Source organism: Periplaneta americana, chromosome 3 (genome assembly GCF_040183065.1).
Source record: "Periplaneta americana isolate PAMFEO1 chromosome 3, P.americana_PAMFEO1_priV1, whole genome shotgun sequence".
Classification (NCBI taxonomy): Eukaryota; Metazoa; Arthropoda; class Insecta; order Blattodea; family Blattidae; genus Periplaneta; species Periplaneta americana.
Window position 1 is genome coordinate 122,562,154 of NC_091119.1, and position 18,231 is coordinate 122,580,384.

Genomic DNA, 18,231 nt, shown 5'->3' on the forward strand with positions numbered 1-18,231 from the left:
CTATTGAGAAGGATGAGGAAAGGTAGCCAAAGAAAGTGTTTCATTGGACACCACCTTATAGACGAAAACGTACCAGGTCAAGAAGATCGTGGTATCATGGTATCAGAGAGGCTATGTCTGCATTGGTCTGCAAGAAGTTGATGCTCAAGACCGAGAGAGATGGCGTTTAGAATAGCAAGGCGACGTTAGCTACAGAAACTCCACCACCACCACCATCACCACCACCACCACCACCACCACCACTACTACTACTACTACTACTACTACTACTACTACTAATGGCTTTCAAGGAACCCGGAGGTTCATTGCCTCTCTCACATAAGCCCGCCATCGATCTATATCCTGAGTAAGATTAATCCAGTCTCTACAATCATATCCCACCTCCCTCAAATCCACTTTAATATTATCCAGTAATAATAATAATAATAATAATAATAATAATAATAATAATAATAATAATAGTAAATGTTAAAAAATTACACTCTGTAGATACATCATGTGACACACTATCGTTAGTCCATCAATATGTCAGACATTCAATACCTATAAGCGACAGATCGCTGTACATTTGTAAAAGAGATTGGAATTCGATTGCCTATAGACCGGTTGTACCCATAGAAAAAGATGACATTCTATTATTTTCCGTTAATCCCTACATAGGCCTAATATATGAGTAACCTTGGTAGTTTGAACTTGGAGAACTGCAGTATTTGGGCCTGCATTGCATCTGTGTGCTGCAACAGGAATCAGGCGGCGACAATGCTCTTCACGGTTGAGTGCGGTCATCTGATCTGGGAGGTCGGTTTCTCCGAAGAGGAATCAATTAGAAAGCCGCAAGATGGAAAGACATTGCGACAACGGTGCATGTACTCGAATTTCATAATACTGAACACTGATACGTGTTTATTTCTTTACTAGCTTTCAACTCGTCTAATTATTTGTCTGTTTTAATTTACGTGTCTGATTACCCTAACCCATTATCTCCTGGCTTAGTTTCCTCATGGTGTCACTTACGAGGCTCAAACCTATCTTCGGTCAGTTGACTAAACAACAAACCATTTATTCACTTTACTAATTATGTACTTGCCTGTTTATTTTTCAATAACTGTATTATTCATTAGTATACTTTGTGTACAGTAAAGGGTGTATCGAAAAAAAACTTTTCTTGAAAAATGAAGGTGGCTAGTGCGGAAAAGTTGCTATTTGTGGCAGAAAGAACGTAGAAAAAAAGAAAATAGTAATTCGACAATATCCTGTGTCTCCGCATCAGCTCTAAAGTTTTGCGAGCTTAATGCTCTATGTCTGTTTTCAAATTTTGTTTCGTATTGCAACTCTTCGCCTATTTCTTTAAATTTACACTCAAAAATAACCCAGGGCTCACTACGAGGAGGTGGCTGCACTTCCAGCCCCATCCCTCCACCCACCCTTAATAGTATACTCCGGTGTCAAATGTTGATTTATGCTGCATACTCAGACTTTGTTTCGAAGCATGACATTTCTCAGCTATGCACACTAAATTATGTGAAGGGTTACTACAGCTCACATACAAGCGGAGAATCCTATAAGCAGTTGTAAGACTTCAAGATTGAACAACTGGCCCTGGTTTCTTCCTTTCAAGCTCTATCGGACAATGGCCAGAATGAACGTCTTGGTAGATCCCCAGATCCTGGTCAGTTGGCTTACTAAGATCAGAGATCCGTTCCACGTTAATTTTGTTGATCCAGGGTACTTCAATAACTTTGAAATTCGTCATGATTTCGTCTCACAATGGAGTAACTCTTCTCCGATATGCCCAGAACGTGTTTCTGAACCTGTAGTGATACCAGCAAGATGTTTCATGAGATAGCGGAGTCGAAGTTCATTTGCATAGAGAAGACAAATTATTCGTTGGCTGACCTGCCGATTTCATTTTCGATGCACACCATCAATCCGTTCTTTCTTCCTGTATTTGTAGGGGCTCCATCAGAACAAGTGCAGCTAGGGGCGATACATCTAATTTACTTGATTGTAAAAATTTAAGCACGGCTCTTCCAATCTGATGTCCATGTCCAGAGGAAGGGGAGACATGTCGAATAGGCCTATACTTTGAATGTGGTTCTTCTAATAAAGTTATAATAAATTATGCTCCTCTTCTTTTTCTCGGCGATATAATCGCTTGTCCTTTTTTGCCTATGTTAGTGCCTTGTCCTTCCGACCATAAAAATACAGGGTGTTTAAAAAATACGGAGCATAATTTCAGGTATGTATTTCCCACATGTAGACAATCAAAATAGTTCATTACAACATGTGTCCGGAAATGCTTTATTTCCGAGTTATGGCCTTCACAACATTGAAATTCACAGGAACGTTTTTCTTTCCGCAGGTCGTTGCCGTCAACGGAGACATTAAGAGGGCACTCTGACAGTTCATTCCGAGGCGAAGGTTACATTCAGTGTTGTGTAGGCGTTAGACTGTGCGACATGTATTCAAATCAAGAGCTGGCAGAGATACACTTCATGTACGGTAAGGCGGACGGCAATGCTGCGCTGGCTCGTCGTTTGTACCAGGAGAGGTACCCACAGCGACAATGTCCAGATTGGAAGACATTTGTACGTCTCCATTACCGTCTGTGCGAGTATGAAAAATTTAACTCTCCTGGTTTGGGAAGGGGACGACCAAGATCTACAACTCCAGAAGTACAGGAGGAGATTCTAGAGGCTGTGAACATGACTCCTTCTATCAGCACACGAAGGGTAGCGTTGCAAGTCAATGTTCCTCATACGACTGTCTGGAGACTGTTGAAAGAGTATCAATTGTATCCTTATCATTTGCAACGTGTACAGGCCCTGTCACCAGCAGATTACCCTGTCAGTGGTTCTTGCAGCAGTGTGGTGTAAATCCGAACTTTCCTGCCTTAGTATTATTTACAGATGAAGCACAGTTCACACGAGATGGCATAACAAATTTCCACAATCAGCATGTATGGGCGTATGAAAACCAACGTGCAACTGTTCCATTTCATCACCAGGTGCGGTTCTCCCTCAACATGTGGGCCGGTATCATTGGTGATAGATTAGTTGGACTGCATGTACTTGTAAACAGACTTACGGGGCAGGCGTACACAAACTTCCTGGAAAACACCATACCTCATGTTTTAGAAGACACTCCACTGATCAATCGTCAACACATTCACTTCTTGCATGATGGCGCTCCTGCACACTTCAGTCGTACGGCTCGCCGGTACTTGGATCGAAGGTTTCCTGATCGATGGATAGGTAGAGGTGGCCCAATTGCTTGGCCTCCACGCTCACCTGATCTGAACCCTCTCGATTTCTACTTGTGGGGCCATTTAAATCATTGGTTTATTCGTCTCCGGTGCCTGATTTGGAATCCCTTCGGAATCGAATTGTGGCATGTTCTGGGAACATACGCAATACTCCTGGAGTTTGGGATCGTGTTCGCAGATCAATGAGACATCGATGTGAGGTCTGTATTCAAGCAGGAGGTGGACATTTTGAACATCTTCTGTAATGACAACGACCTGCGGAAAGAAAAACGTTCCGGTGAATTTCAATGTTGTGAAGGCCATAACTCGGAAATGAAGCATTTCCGGACACATGTTGTAATGAACTATTTTGATTGTCTACATGTGGGAAATACATATCTGAAATTATGCCCCGTATTTTTTAAACACCTTGTATACTGTTGGAATGAACTTATTATTAGGTGTTTCTTCTGTCTGAATTTTATCTCCAATCTTCATTTCTCTCGTGACCATCTATTATAAGACCCTTAGTCCAAGTAGATATTATTTTCGCGCTTGTAACATAGCTGTCACAATTAGAGCCACATCTCTCCTCGAGGTGCCCGTCCTGAAGGCAGCTGAAGATAATTTTGGTAGAGGCAAGCGAGTCTGAGCACTAGAAGGCTTCGATTTGAAGGCAGAATCCTCACTGCTTCACTGCTGTTCCGAGTGGTGCGAAGGCGAAAACTCAGAGCTTGTAACTGATGTCTGTTTTTCTCTTCCTCGGAATCCAAATCGCACTTCTTCAGATCGATGGCGAGTAAGCCTCTTCGCTTTTCTCTCTTCACTCTTAAATAGTGTCTTCGTCGTCACAATGTCGATATTATCAATAATCATGTTTCGTTAATTTTTCTGATCCATTAGAAAGGATACTCCTATCAATGGAACTTTCCTACTTAACTCACATTCACAGAGACTTTCCGGGTCCGGCCAATTACAAGTGCATGTATCAAACAATTTTCGACCTTTATTAATAAAAGCCTACTCATGCGCCCTTGAGGTTAGCCCACTTCGTTAGTGCGATTTCAGAATATTCTGATATTTATTATGATACTATTTCATATTTTCCACTACTCTACAATTGCTGATGGTAGAAAGGCTTGCTGTTTTTCAAACCTCAATAAGTCTGTCGGCAGTACCATGGGCGATGTCCTTTACTGAAAGGTGTTATCCACCTAGTTCGTTTATCTTTAACTGTCTGATCCAAAGAAAATGTGTTATCACATCTTTATAGGTTGGAAGTTGCAACTCTCTTATCGGTCCTGGTATATCGAACAAAGGACTCAGCAGTACGGTGAGTACGGAATTATTTTTTCCACTCACGACAACATGATGCATAAGAACTACTGCATGTACTACTAAACCAATGATGTGATACACGATTTCACAGGAACAACAGCGATTCAAACCTGGCCAGCGTAGCCTACGAAATACGACTGCTGGGCAGATGTTACCCTGACTGCCAGCATCCCTCTCTTCTCTCACTCCACAAGAAGATACTGGTGCCAGATATTTCTCTTCTTGTACTATCTTTGCTAACTTTTAAAAGATCTGGTTAACGAGGGGTAGCTGTATAGTATGCAGACTGTCGTTATAATAATTTTTAAAAGAATGCGTTATAAATTCGAATCTTCAGTATTGATGTGGAGACACAAGATATTGATTAAATTTAATTTTCTTCCTTCTGCAGTCTTTCTGCCACAAGTCGCAAATTTTCCGCATTAGCCACCTTCATTTTTTCAAAAAAAAATTTTTTCGATACACTCAGTCTACATACTAGCCTATTTATCATTCTGTTCATGCCGTATCTGCGTGGTCTAAGCCTCCATGTCTTATTATTAGACCACAGTTACAACATTAGCGCAGATTCGAGTCTTGAGGAAAAAAATTTCTCATGAAATTTCGGCCAGTGTGTGGGACCGATGCACACCCAGCATCGGGATGAAATTTGGGATGCTACAGTGATTAGCGTAATTCTGTTTCGCAAGCCAATTATAAAGTTAGGGAAGAGGATCATCGTGCTAACCACACGTTACCCCTGTACTGACTGGATGATAGTTTACCTTTGCTGTGGACGTGAGGCTGATTACTGTCGCACAACAGATTTGTTCTACCCATTCTTCATCATATGGTAATGCAGCATTCTTCCACGGAAATATATGTACTTCGGTATATCACAGTAATATGATAAGCGTAAGTAATCACTTCGTGATTCAAGACGGCAGGAGCCATGTTCTGTCGGATCCCGGCCATTTAGTCACTCGTACTGAGTGCACCTCTGTACACAGTGTTGGCCATTGTGCCACTGTCACATATTCTATGACACAGTACATGAGGGTAGGCCACCAAAGGTGAACAGAGAGGTAGAACTTAAACTGAGAAGGAGTCAATCCGGCATCGGAACTTGAATCCGGCGTGGCTTACTGGATAAAGCGTCAGCTTGTAGAGCTGAAAACCCGGGTTCGAATCCCGGTGCCGGAGAGAATTTTCTCCGGTCTACCCATTCTTCACCATATGGCAATGCAGAATTCCTGCACGGAAATATCATATGTACAGTAATGGCAAAAAAAAAAAAAAACGGACCGACCCTCGTAGCTGATTTCAGGGCCTTGTTCACAGTGACAGCACGATAGACTGGTAACTAAGACTTTCGTGGTTCGAATCCTGCCTGGGAAGGAAACTTTTTTTTTTTTGTTCCTTATTCAAATTTATTCTCAATACTTTTCGATTGCAGCGATATTTTACTACTTAATTAACTTATTATTCCCAGAACATGAATTTTACCAGCTTATTTTCTAATGGCTTTCGAAATGGACTACGTCAGCACTCGAAACTACAACAATTTCAATAGATTACTCGCTATCTTGTGAATGCGGGCGTGGCATGCGCAGTGGCCCATTTCGGGGACTTTGATTATTCCGTCGGTCCTGTTTTTTTTTTGCCATTGCTGTACTTCGGTACATCATGGTAATAAGATTTGTTTTTAGGTTGATTTATCTGAATCCTTAGATGCCCAATTATTTCTCTATCGAACCATTTTCCTTAATATATTTACCCCATTATTTGCTTGCCTTTTGATTTTCTGACTTCGTTTACTTAACTTCATGTGTACTTTATTTCATGTTTGACTTTTCTGATTGGCTTGGCTTTTCGAGCTTACATTAGCCCATTGTGCATCCTACATTAAACGATGATTGTCCAAATCCGATACATGGCCTGGGTGGTATTAGTGGATCCAATTCTGACAGGTGGGGAATCATGCCTCAGCCCTGATAGAACCAGGTTCTATCCCCAGACGAGTACCTGATGAGTCTCAGGGTCCGGAGATCCAAACCCTTCCAATATCAGCATCAAAAACCCGTACTACCCCCAAAACCTCACCCCAACATATTTTTTAAGTACTGTAGACAATACAATAAATAAATTGAGATGGAGAGGAGAGTATTTTTGGAATTGTAGAGGGAAACGGTAGTACCCAGAGAAAAATTCTCTGCAACATCTGCTTTGCCCACCAGAAATTCCACCACGACCTGGCTGAGAATTGTAACTAGGCCGCTTGGATAGAAGACCAGATGCTGTGACATATTTTGTCATTACTCGACTTTATGTTTACGTATAATAACTTGTTTACTTCACTTCTTGTTTACCTGATGTTCTTTTTACTAGACTTCTTGTTTACTTATCTAATTGTATGATATTGTTGATATTTGAATTTGTTTGCTTGCCTATACGTTTCGATAACTATTAATGTATGTCACTATTAAGCCCTGTAATATCGTATATATGTTTTTCGTGTTCCATTCAAGAATACTGCTGTCTCAGTTTTCCTCTGTATAATGCATTTGGAAGTCATACAAGGGCGCTCTTTGAATTACTATCTTACAAAAAGGACATCGTTATAATTGTTTTCAACGAAAATATATTTTTTGTTATTTTGTGTGCCTCGCGATGATATCATTCGTAGTTTAGGGGTTAAATCGCGTCTTCAGCATTGTAGCATGCAGAAACAGAGCGCTTTCAGTTGAAATGGTCGAATCAACAGGATGTTTGCGTGACGAGTTCTGCGTGACTGGAGCATCTTGGTTCGATGCAGGAAGAGCCACTTAACCACGTGAAAGTCTTGAAGGCTGACTGACTCGACAGGATGCATTCCGTGACGTACAGATGTCACTAGCGGCCGCGCGTGCTAATTGCTCGGGAAACACCTTCACTACGAGTACACTCCATTGATAGCTGTAGTTGGCTGTAATAGAGGGAAGGGAATTTTGATGTATTTATTATATTTATTTAGCTAGTAAGCAAAGTAAGTACAAATTCAAAAGTATACAAATGTTTCTAGCCACTACCATAAGAGCCAGATTCGTGTACTGTGTGGTCAAAACTTTATCTTTCCGTTCTTCTGTTAATAGGTTCATAACTTCCGTCTTTTCAGGTTAGCTTGCGTGAATGTGTTGTCATGTTTGTCTGTCAGTCCTCATTCAGCCTCTTCGCTCTGTCTATGTGGGTTCTTCTTTCTGTAATTTTTTCTCTCTCTTATATTTCTTCTTTCGTCCGTATTTCTTGCCTTTTCCTACCATTTTCTGTTTATTCTTTATTCGCTCTCTCTCTCTCTCATTCCTCAATATTCTTTTAAATTTTGGGATCAACTTTAATTCCTTCTTTTTTTACCTTCTTATTTTAAATATTTTATTTCTTCTGTCTTGTTATTTCTGTGCTTTTTATTTTTTTATAAACTGTGAGGGCTAGGTCTCATCTTAATATGCGTTCTTGACTTTCGCAGGGATATATAGTAATATGAATAGTAATATACTTTCATCTTAATTTACGAGCAATGAGGGAAGTGGGAAAAAACCAGAGGCGGTATGCTACCCCAAGATTTTCCTCTGGCATATCTTGATTTAAAAAAAAAAGGCATAGGCTACTCTCTTCCTTACAACATAGACATAAATGATGTATACAAAAAATTGTTTCGTGCAGTCAGTAACGCGAATCTTTGAAGCTTACGCAGCACATTAAATTTCTTCATAAAATAATTTCAAGTTACTTCGGTTATTTACTTGATCATTTTACAATGTCCTTTGAGACTTATCATTTAAAATAATGTTAAAGCTTGAAAGTGCTTTACTTAATTATTAATAAAAAAACGCAACAAAAAATAACACAGTCACTAAATTGGCAGCAATGACCACCACAAGCTACAGTCCACAGCATTCTATACTTGAAATACTACCGTTTTAAGGATTCCAGGGATTTAGGTTATCAGATAAACGTGTTACACTCTGAATACAGTTCCAGGAGGCTATGGTTTAGATTTACAAATCAAACAGATGGTACTTTTTGCTGTGAAGAAATGTATAAACAATTTTTTACGATCACATTTTTTCAGTGACGGTATGTCATTTTTCATTAACGGTATATTTTCTGGCCATAGAAACCAGTGGCGTTAATCCATACTGTCGCATACCGTCTCCCTTTCTTCACTGTTTACGAGAGTTACGAACCGAAACCCTCGATGTAAAAAGCCAGTGGAATTAGTAATTCGGTTCATGAATTATTATTATTATTATTATTATTATTATTATTATTATTATTATTATTATACCATCGTCATTATCCTCAGCAATCTTGTGAAAGTTATTTCCTCGAGCCTCAAGGACTGTCACGCGCGACATCTGGAGATGAGTTCCGTCCGGTCCACTATCAAGGTAAACAGACTGACTCAACTGTGACTACGATGCGAACGACCGATAAGCCGTGAAAGAGGGAAGGTGTCATCCCGGAAGCTATTACCACGATGGTGATGACGTAGTGTGTTTCACGACTAAAAATAATCTCTGAACATTCCGATAATAATTTCAAGAGCGATTTTACAGAGAAATAAGTACAGTCATGCTTAAAATTTAAGGCAGCAAAGATACAATGGTAATAAGTATAGAATGGAAAAAGTAAATGAATTGACAGTTAATAGAGGGGACATAGAGAGAGAGAGAGAGGTAGAATATGAAGGGCCAGTCTCTTAGTCTAATGGTTAGCAACTCTGGTTCCTAACTAGAAGGTTTTGGATTCAATTTCCGCCAAGAGATTTTTCTTTGTTTGGAACTGTTTTTTGGTATGTATGGCCTGGGTGTTTGTGTTCTACTTTCAAGGAAGATTCACCAAGTGATAATCGATTTTCACAACGATTTTTCCCACATACATTCCCTTTGAAATAAGAAACCTCCCTATAAAGTTATACATAGGAGAAAGTCTAGTTTTCGAGATATGATTTTTCAAAATTTTCAATCCAAAGCTATAACAGCTAATGCAAACAGTGCTACATGCTGGACATAACAGGCAATAAATCTCAGCTAGTTGCGTACCGTACATTATAGGTCTATATTTCTTTTTCTTTCTTCTTTTCTTTCCTTCTTCTTCTGTTTAACACCCTCATTTTCTACAGACTTACAATCTAATGATGTGTAGGAAAGAGTATATAGCTATGAATCAACACTTGTTAGCCACACAGTGAGAGCCTCCTTCGCCGTGTGGTCATCACGATACAGAGCCGCCGTTGAGACAACACAGAAAAAAGACAAACTCTCAGTCTCATGGATGGAAGGTAGATGTCTTCCATTACCACGCCGGGAATCGAACCACGGACCACTTGGTTGGGAATCTATCCATATAGCCACAACGGCGGGCTACATGTATACAGGATGGAAGTGAAATAACCTTGCAAATTGAAAGGGACGATAGGGTACACTTAAATTAATAGAAAACCTACATTGCGTTTTGTGGTTAAATGCACTGTTAATTAGATAATTAAGTTTGAAGTTTCAGCAATCCGGCAACATCGACGCTAACACACACTAATCGTGATACTTGTACTTTATGAACATATCATACTCGTGGGTTTGATGCTAGGTTTACACGGCGACAGTTTAGAGCGAGAGAAGATCTAAAGTATCAGGACAGCTCTCTAAAGGAGTGTTTACATGGTGACAGAACATAGCTTCTCTAAACCCATTACCGAGCTCTCATGAGATTTATATAATTCTAAACTCTAATGTTACTCTCCGGACCGTTTACATGGTGCAGACAGTTTAGAGTGAGAGAAAGTGTTCCGAGCATATAGAAAAGAACAGGCTGGTCAGTGCGTTTACAACTACAGCAGAAACACAACGTTTTGCGGCGGCTGTAGTGTGAAATTCTTCTGAATTGAAGAAGGCAGAGGAGAAATAGATCTACGTGGGAAAAACCCTGGATATCTCGCCGGAACATGCATGGAGCCTACACATCGGACCTGTAATTGGCAAAAAAGACACAACTATGAGGATTGCCATTAGTATAAAGGAAAGGCTGTTGGCCACATTACACTTCCTAGCAACAGGTTTGTACCCTAAACACATTATTTTGTTCTTAACAGAATAAGTTATGAAGAATAATAATAATAATAAATAAACATATGAAAAGGGTAGACTACATTGCTCATGTAAAATGTATAAAGTTTCTTTCATTATGTTCGAAAAGATATGGTGTATGAATTGAACAACAGGAAGGTAGTGCCTGAGTTTATAATATGTAATACCTTTTCATATCAAAAATGACAACCATTTATTTTAATATAATTGAGACGTAGAAGTTTTGAACTTAAGTCTATTGACCATAAAATATTGTACGAAGTATTTAATACGCAACGATGAGTCCTTAAATGTCCCAAAATGTCAATGTCAATAAGTGTTCTGCTACGAATATCTAGAACCGAACAGCGCTCTGAGCGGCGGAATTGCGTCTGTACATATACACGGCGTGAGTTTAGAGAAGAGAGCTAGAGATTATAGTTGAGTATAGCCCGTGCGGAACCTGGTGAAACTTGGAGGGAGAGAACAGTATTGTGGTGTGGGATCGACTACCGACCGATGTTATGTGACGAGATGCATGCGAGACTGCACAAGCGCTACCCCCTCCAATCCTAACCGCCCGTAGAACTGGTTTCTCCATCAAGGTCAAGCTTCACCAGGTTCCATTCAAGCTATATCACCGTGTAAACGGTTTTGAGAGTAGGTATCTCGTTGACTCTAATTAGATATTAGAGAGACTAAATAGAGCGGCCTTGAAAACTCTTCTCGCCGTGTAAACACCCTGGGCGGAGAACTCTCATATGCTCTCAACTCTCATTATAGCTACTCTAAATTATTCAACTCAGTTGAACTTTTTCATAAACTCTCGCGAGAGAAGCAGTGTAAATGACGGCCAAAAACAATGGAGTGTCGAAGAGACGAAGATTGATTGAAGCATATGAATTGGAAAGTTGTTTGTGGAATGTGTTTAACAATAATTACAAGAATAAGGACCTGAGAAATCAGGCATTGTCAAAACTAGCTGAGACTGTTGAGGCGTCTGAATTTGGCTTTTAGTTTTGTTAATCTATTGTAATTTGGCCTTAATTTTTAGCAAGGTCCATTGTTTTAGTTGTTAATTATTTTGTGGGTTTTATTCTTATTTATTTGCTGGAGGAGGTACAGCGAAAGCTCCATAACCTCCGGTAAGTGCGAACTATAATAATAATAATAATAATAATAATAATAATAATAATAATAATAATCATCATCATCATCATCATAATAATGTTATCACTATTATTTTATTATTATTATCACTATTATTATTATTATTATCATCACTATTATTTTATTATTATTATTACTGTGCAATTATCACCATTCGTTTGATGTGGAATATTTTCTATATTCCTTTAATACTATTGATAATGCATCATATTAATAATAATAATAATAATAATAATAATAACGCTCACCTAGTACATTACAAACAGATCACATAACTGGTACAGTGGGGTCTGTACGGGAATCTGAATAATATAGGCTAGTTATAATTTAACAAAACGAAATTGGCACAACTATTACACTGTATTAGTAGAACCATTATTAACACAATATAATGAAAAAGATGAACAATGTTATGTGAAAAATTATAGTTTTTCTTTCTTTGAACACTCGGTCTCTTTTGAGGAGCTTAAACGCAATCAGTCATTTTCATCGCAAATTCTGCACACTTTTTTTAACATTGGAGGTAAATTGGACTTTGGCCCTTGCAGCAAGAATATTATTTTTCCTCTTTAATTTTGGGGGGGGGGCACAAAGCACATCTTCTTCTTCTTTTTCTTCTTCTCAAGAACCACTTCTTCAGCTGCATCCGTTGCCTTTCTTTCATCAGGAAGGCTGAAAATTTTCTTTATACATGGTTCCCACAAAAGACCTTTCCGGTTTCGAACACATGTAATTTACGTGCTTTGAATCTGAGGTGCATGAAAAAAGGACCAATGGAAAGTGAAACTCCAAACGTTTAGTTTCTTGATTTAAAGATGTAATAACACGGCACACATCAAGCCTATAGTCAAGTTCCACATAGGTACGTGGATTTTCCGATCTTCAGATTCTGAGGTTATGTCTGTTAATCTTACCAGAAATTTGAAAAGTGACGTCGTCAGAAAACGCTACGGAACGAATAAATTCATTATCGTTTTCAATTAAAGTCTGCATACTTGTGCAAAAATTTCTTCGTAGCACTTTGTCCTCTGGTTTTAGGGCTTGCAGCAACTGTAGTAGGTATGGATGGAGTCGCTACCGCTTGCGAAGAATCGTGCCTTCAAATCTGTGTACCATTTACGTATTTTAGGACCACTGGGCGGATCTGCACCAAAATTTGTTCGGTAATGCCGTTGCACATCAATAACCGACTGGTTCACATGAAAATTAAGCTCCTCTGTCGTCTATAGCAGCCATTTCCCCTCAACAATGAACAAATTTGTTTATATGCGCTATTATGAATTGTGTTATCAAGTAGGGAAACAATGTTAACACAACTAAACTCTTTTAGTTTCTCTTTCCATTGGTACTATTTTCATGCATCTCTGATTCATAGAACGTAAATTACATGTGTGCCGACTTGAGCTATAATTTGCACATTTTTTATCAAGACTATCAACTCCGCCGTTCGTGCAATTATAGTATTCTATACGAATAAATAAATAATGACTCACCCAACAATATTAGTAACGCAAGTGCTATGCGCGGCCAGGTTACACAACTGCTGACCACTGCTCAGAAGTTAGATGGATGCTTATGTCATAAAAACGCACTGACCAGCCTATGCTTCTCTAAATGCTCTCTCTCAACACTTTCTCTCACTCTAAACTGTCTGCACCATGTAAACGGTCCGGAGAGTAACTTAGAGTTTAGAATTATATAAATCTCATGAGAGCTCGCTAATGGGTTTAGAGAAGCTATATTCTGTCACCGTGTAAACACTCCGTTAGAGAGCTCTCATGATTCTTCAGAACTTCGCTCTGAACTGTCGCCGTGCAAACGTAGCATGATTATTACTTTAGACCGTATTTCAAGAGTTATGGGCAAGCTTGTATAATCTCGTACGCAACAGTCGCGAGAGTTAATGAAAAAGTTCAACCTAGCTGACTAATTTAGAGTAGCTATAATGAGAGCTGACAGTATATGCGAGTTCTCTGTTCAGGGTGTTTACACGACGAGAGCAGTTTTCAAGGCCGCTCTATTTAGACTCTCTATTTAGATATTAGAGTCAACGAGATACCTGCTCCCACAACCGTTTACACGGTGATACTCAGCTATAATCTCTAGCTCTCTTCTCTAAACTGTCGCCGTGTAAACGTAGCATTAGTTTGAACTTAGGGTTAAGATACAAATTAGATTTACTTTAAATGTTATTTTAAGTGTTCGTGCTTCATTTAATTTAGGATGCTCCCTGTTATTATTATTATTATTATTATTATTATTATTATTATTATTATTATTATTAATTGTCATTATTGAATGTAGTTAGTTACCACTGCCACCGGGTATACACCCATTTGCAGTGTGAATAAATACAAATAGTACAAATGTTAGAGGTCAAGGAACTCTGTGTGTCTCGGTAGGTGAGCTGCTCTCTGCGTCGACGTTGCCACCAGTTCAAATCGTACATTGGCTTCAAATTAGAGATTTTTAAAATTAAATTTACACGAAAACCGTCCGCGCTATTGAAATACGCCAGATGGATAAATTATTCTTTATTAAATTTCCTATCGATATGGACAAAAATGAAAATCCTACTCGCAATAGTTACGGTATAAAAATTTGGGATAAAACGTTTTTTTTTTCTGAAAAAAAATAACTATGAATTTTCCACCAATATGATATTATAGTTTTTTGTTACATAAAATATGAGCTATTCGCTCTAAAAATCTGCAAGGCTATTTCACTTCCATCCTGTGCCTATAAACAGGGAAAGAAAAGCAAATGCATAGAAAGACACATTGAAAAGAGTGGAGTGCAAAATATATAGATACAAGAGACAGAATGAATGAACTAAAACTTATTATCACTTAAAAGTAGGCTACATTCTGGCACTACAGTTTAAGACGATATGTTAAACGTTAAGGCATTGTTGATCACCAGTGTAGCTCAGGCGATAGCGTCTTAGCCTGCTACTCCGGAGTTGCGCTTTGGCATGGGTTCTATTCCCGCTTGAGCTGATTACGTGGTTGGGTTTTTCCTTAGATTTTCCCTAACTGTAAGGCGAATGTTAGGTAATATATATATCGAATTCTCGGCCTCACCTTCCCAAATACCATCTCACTATCACCAATTCCATCGACGCTAAATAGCTGATAAAGCGTCGTTAAATAACCAACTAAACAATGACAAATTTTTGCGAGAGAGTATCTCATCGACAGTGAAGTTTCTATCACATATTGCATGGAATAACCGTGTTCTTCTTAATAATCATGTCCAGATTGTTTCCGACCAGTGAATTTTCCCGTATGCGTATATTCACTTTGTTTCATTACATCTATATGTGTTTACCAAATGAGCAGTTGACCGGTAGAAAAATAAATAACATGAACTAAAACTGTGTTTTTCCATTCTTAATTTACCATAGAAGCTTTGATGAGCAAGCTTTGATGCGATTAATAATGAGCATAAATCGATCAGAGGATGTAAAATATTAAAATGCTGCTAATTGCACATACGCGTGATTCTGTGCATTGCATTATGAAATAATGACACACAATCGCGTTGGTAGCAAAAATATATTTTTCTTTTTGACTTGGAAATTACTAGCCCTTTTTACAAGGTTTCATGTACTCGTATATATCACATAATATGATTGTGATATAAATCGTCAGGAATACGCAGGATACATCGAAAATCAACAATTGTAATTAATAATAATAATAATAATAATAATAATAATAATAATAATAATAATAATAATAATAATAATAATAATAACGGAATATGCTAAGAATGGAATTGTCTGTTATTCATTTCCCAAAATTTATTGTAAGTATTGTCTCCACCATTGAGAGTAAAGCGGTCCTCATCTGTGCATGGTATTGAAGATAACCACTCCGGTTCAATTTCCATTTGAGCTAATAAAACCGGAATGGTTATCTTCAATACTACAGTGTAATGTATACAGTCACGAAGCTTGAGTTGTGAGGTTGCTAGGAACAATAAACTGTGCCGGTACTATTTCGCATTGTCTGTAATGAGGCGATATTAGCGATCCTAGTGGTTAGCAACTATCTATGGATGCATATTTACTACGTATTGAGCTTCGTGACTTTATAAACTAGACTGTGTCAATACTTTGAACAGATGAGGACCACTTTACTCTCAATGGTAGAGACAATACATACAATAAATTGTGGAATATGAATATCAGAAAATTCCATCATCATCATCATCATCATTATTATTATTATTATTATTATTATTATTATTATTATTATTATCGTCATAAAATAAAATAAATATTGTAACGTACGGTCTTCTATTAGATAGACCTAATGCATTTTTTTTATAAATTAAATAAAAAGGGTTACGTTTTTTTAATTCAATTAATAATAGACTATACTACACCATTATTCTAACCCACTTTCCAGTTTAGTCTGACTTAAATTTATGACGTCTTTATTTGTCTTCACATTAATTGAAAATTAATCAAGAAAGCAAATAAGCCAATTAGAACGCCCTAAATTAGGTCTTTCTTTCTTTTTCTGTTTTAAAACTCCCCTTTTCCTACCTACTTACATTCCAATGTGATGGACCAACACTTCGCTGGCAGACACTGCAGACCTCTCTAGTCATGTTGCCAGCATGGCGCAGGGCCACCGCTGAGACAACACATGGCAAGAGAGAAATACAGCCATGTGGACGGAAGATAAATCTCTTCCATAACCGTACCGGGAATCGAATCACGGACTGCTTCACTGGAAAGCGAAAATGCTATCCACATAGCTAGAACGGCGTACTTTAGATTGGGGAAAAAAATTTGAATATATCTATAAATATGTGTATCCTTTCGACAGGCTGTTAAAACACACGTGCTTGATACCTCTCCGCTATTACGAACTTCTCGTGTGCTAGTCCTGTAATGCAACTACAAACATTTTGTCTTTGAATTCATTTATAGTAGTGCATTGCTATTGGTAGACAGTAGCCTATAACGCACAGTAGATACTCGTCTCTAGTCTACTGTTTTCGCTGTAAGAAAAATCCTAATGTAAACATAAGCACATTGCTGTCATACACGTGATTGGCTCCCAGTCGAAACACTCACATGACGCAGGAAAATATAGTTCGTATTGGGAAACCATAATCTTGTATTATTTGAAAATAAAAAAAATGATTTTTTTTTTTTATTTTTCCCACATAAAAAACCATATTTTACATGAGTATATTAGGGTTAAAGTTTTCTATATACTTGAGATAATATAATATAAATACATTTTTAACATTTTTTTTTTCTGTCGATGTTATGAGTAAGAGAAATGTAAACTTAATTTTACGACAGTTACAACTATCAACACAAACATATGAGAAGTCTACATCAAACATATAGAGAGCGCTTAATTATACGAAATACATAAAAAAAATATGTAATTACAAAACATAATTGAATAGCAATAACATAGAATTTGACATGAAATAATACATATAGCGTCCATAAGTCAACAAATATTATGATACATACTACAGCAATGTGGAATAAACAGACATAATAATACAAACAAATATTTCATACACAAGTAAATTTATAATTTACACACATCCTTTTATTACATAGCATAGATGGACAATTCATATTACTTAAGGTTAAAATTTTCAAATAATACAAGAACAATATTGACACTTACAATTTTTTATTGATGTGGTTAATAAAATTAATGTCACAATTCCAAGTCACACAGAGTTTGTGTGCACTCGATGTGGGTCTCTGGCGCTTCGTCAGCCCACGCGAGTTGTGTGGATATAAAAAGGGAAGGGTTGAGACGGTGTCGGGTGGAGTTCCCGGGTAGCTCAGTTGGCAGAGCGCTGGTACGTTCAACCAGAGGTCCCGGGATCGATACCCGGCCCCGGAACAATTTTTTCCTTGAAATTATTCAAATCTGCTTTACAGGGAGCCTTACCTGAAAGACTAGATTTGTATGATGAAACATATAATTTCACTCATATGTAAAACGCTATGTAAAAGAAAAGCTACATTCATATTTTGTTATGTACCGGTACTATGAACGCGGATAAATACCAACAGTAATACCGAGGTAGTCTCTTCTTGTAACAAGCTGGCGTCACTTGACCTCCTAGTTGTGGTACTGAAGTATGGCTTCTGTATCCTAGGTGCGTGAGGTTATTAATTATAAGGATGGAAACCCTCTCAAAAGCGGAGAAAAATAAATCGTCTTAAATGTATATAATAAGTTAAGTGAGTTGAATCCAACGTTATCTATTCAGAGCAAGTCAATCAGACCGCATGTTCCAGCTGTAAGGGATAATTGACGCTGTTGTGGACCGTCTCGTCATAAATTCTGCCGACGATAGTTCTGACGATTCCGATTTGGAAGGAATAACTCATTTGCCCGGCAG

At 38.0% G+C, this 18,231-nt stretch overlaps 1 protein-coding gene and 1 non-coding gene across 2 annotated transcripts in view; both read left to right on the forward strand.

The window, feature by feature from the left end:
• Eip74EF (Ecdysone-induced protein E74) overlaps positions 1-18,231 on the forward strand; it is a 1,140,187-nt gene that overhangs the window by 148,688 nt on the left and 973,268 nt on the right. The gene's annotated exons all lie outside the window — the stretch shown is intronic.
• Positions 5,693-5,764, forward strand: TRNAY-GUA (transfer RNA tyrosine (anticodon GUA)). Its single transcript has one exon. It is a non-coding gene; the product is annotated as a tRNA-Tyr (tRNA).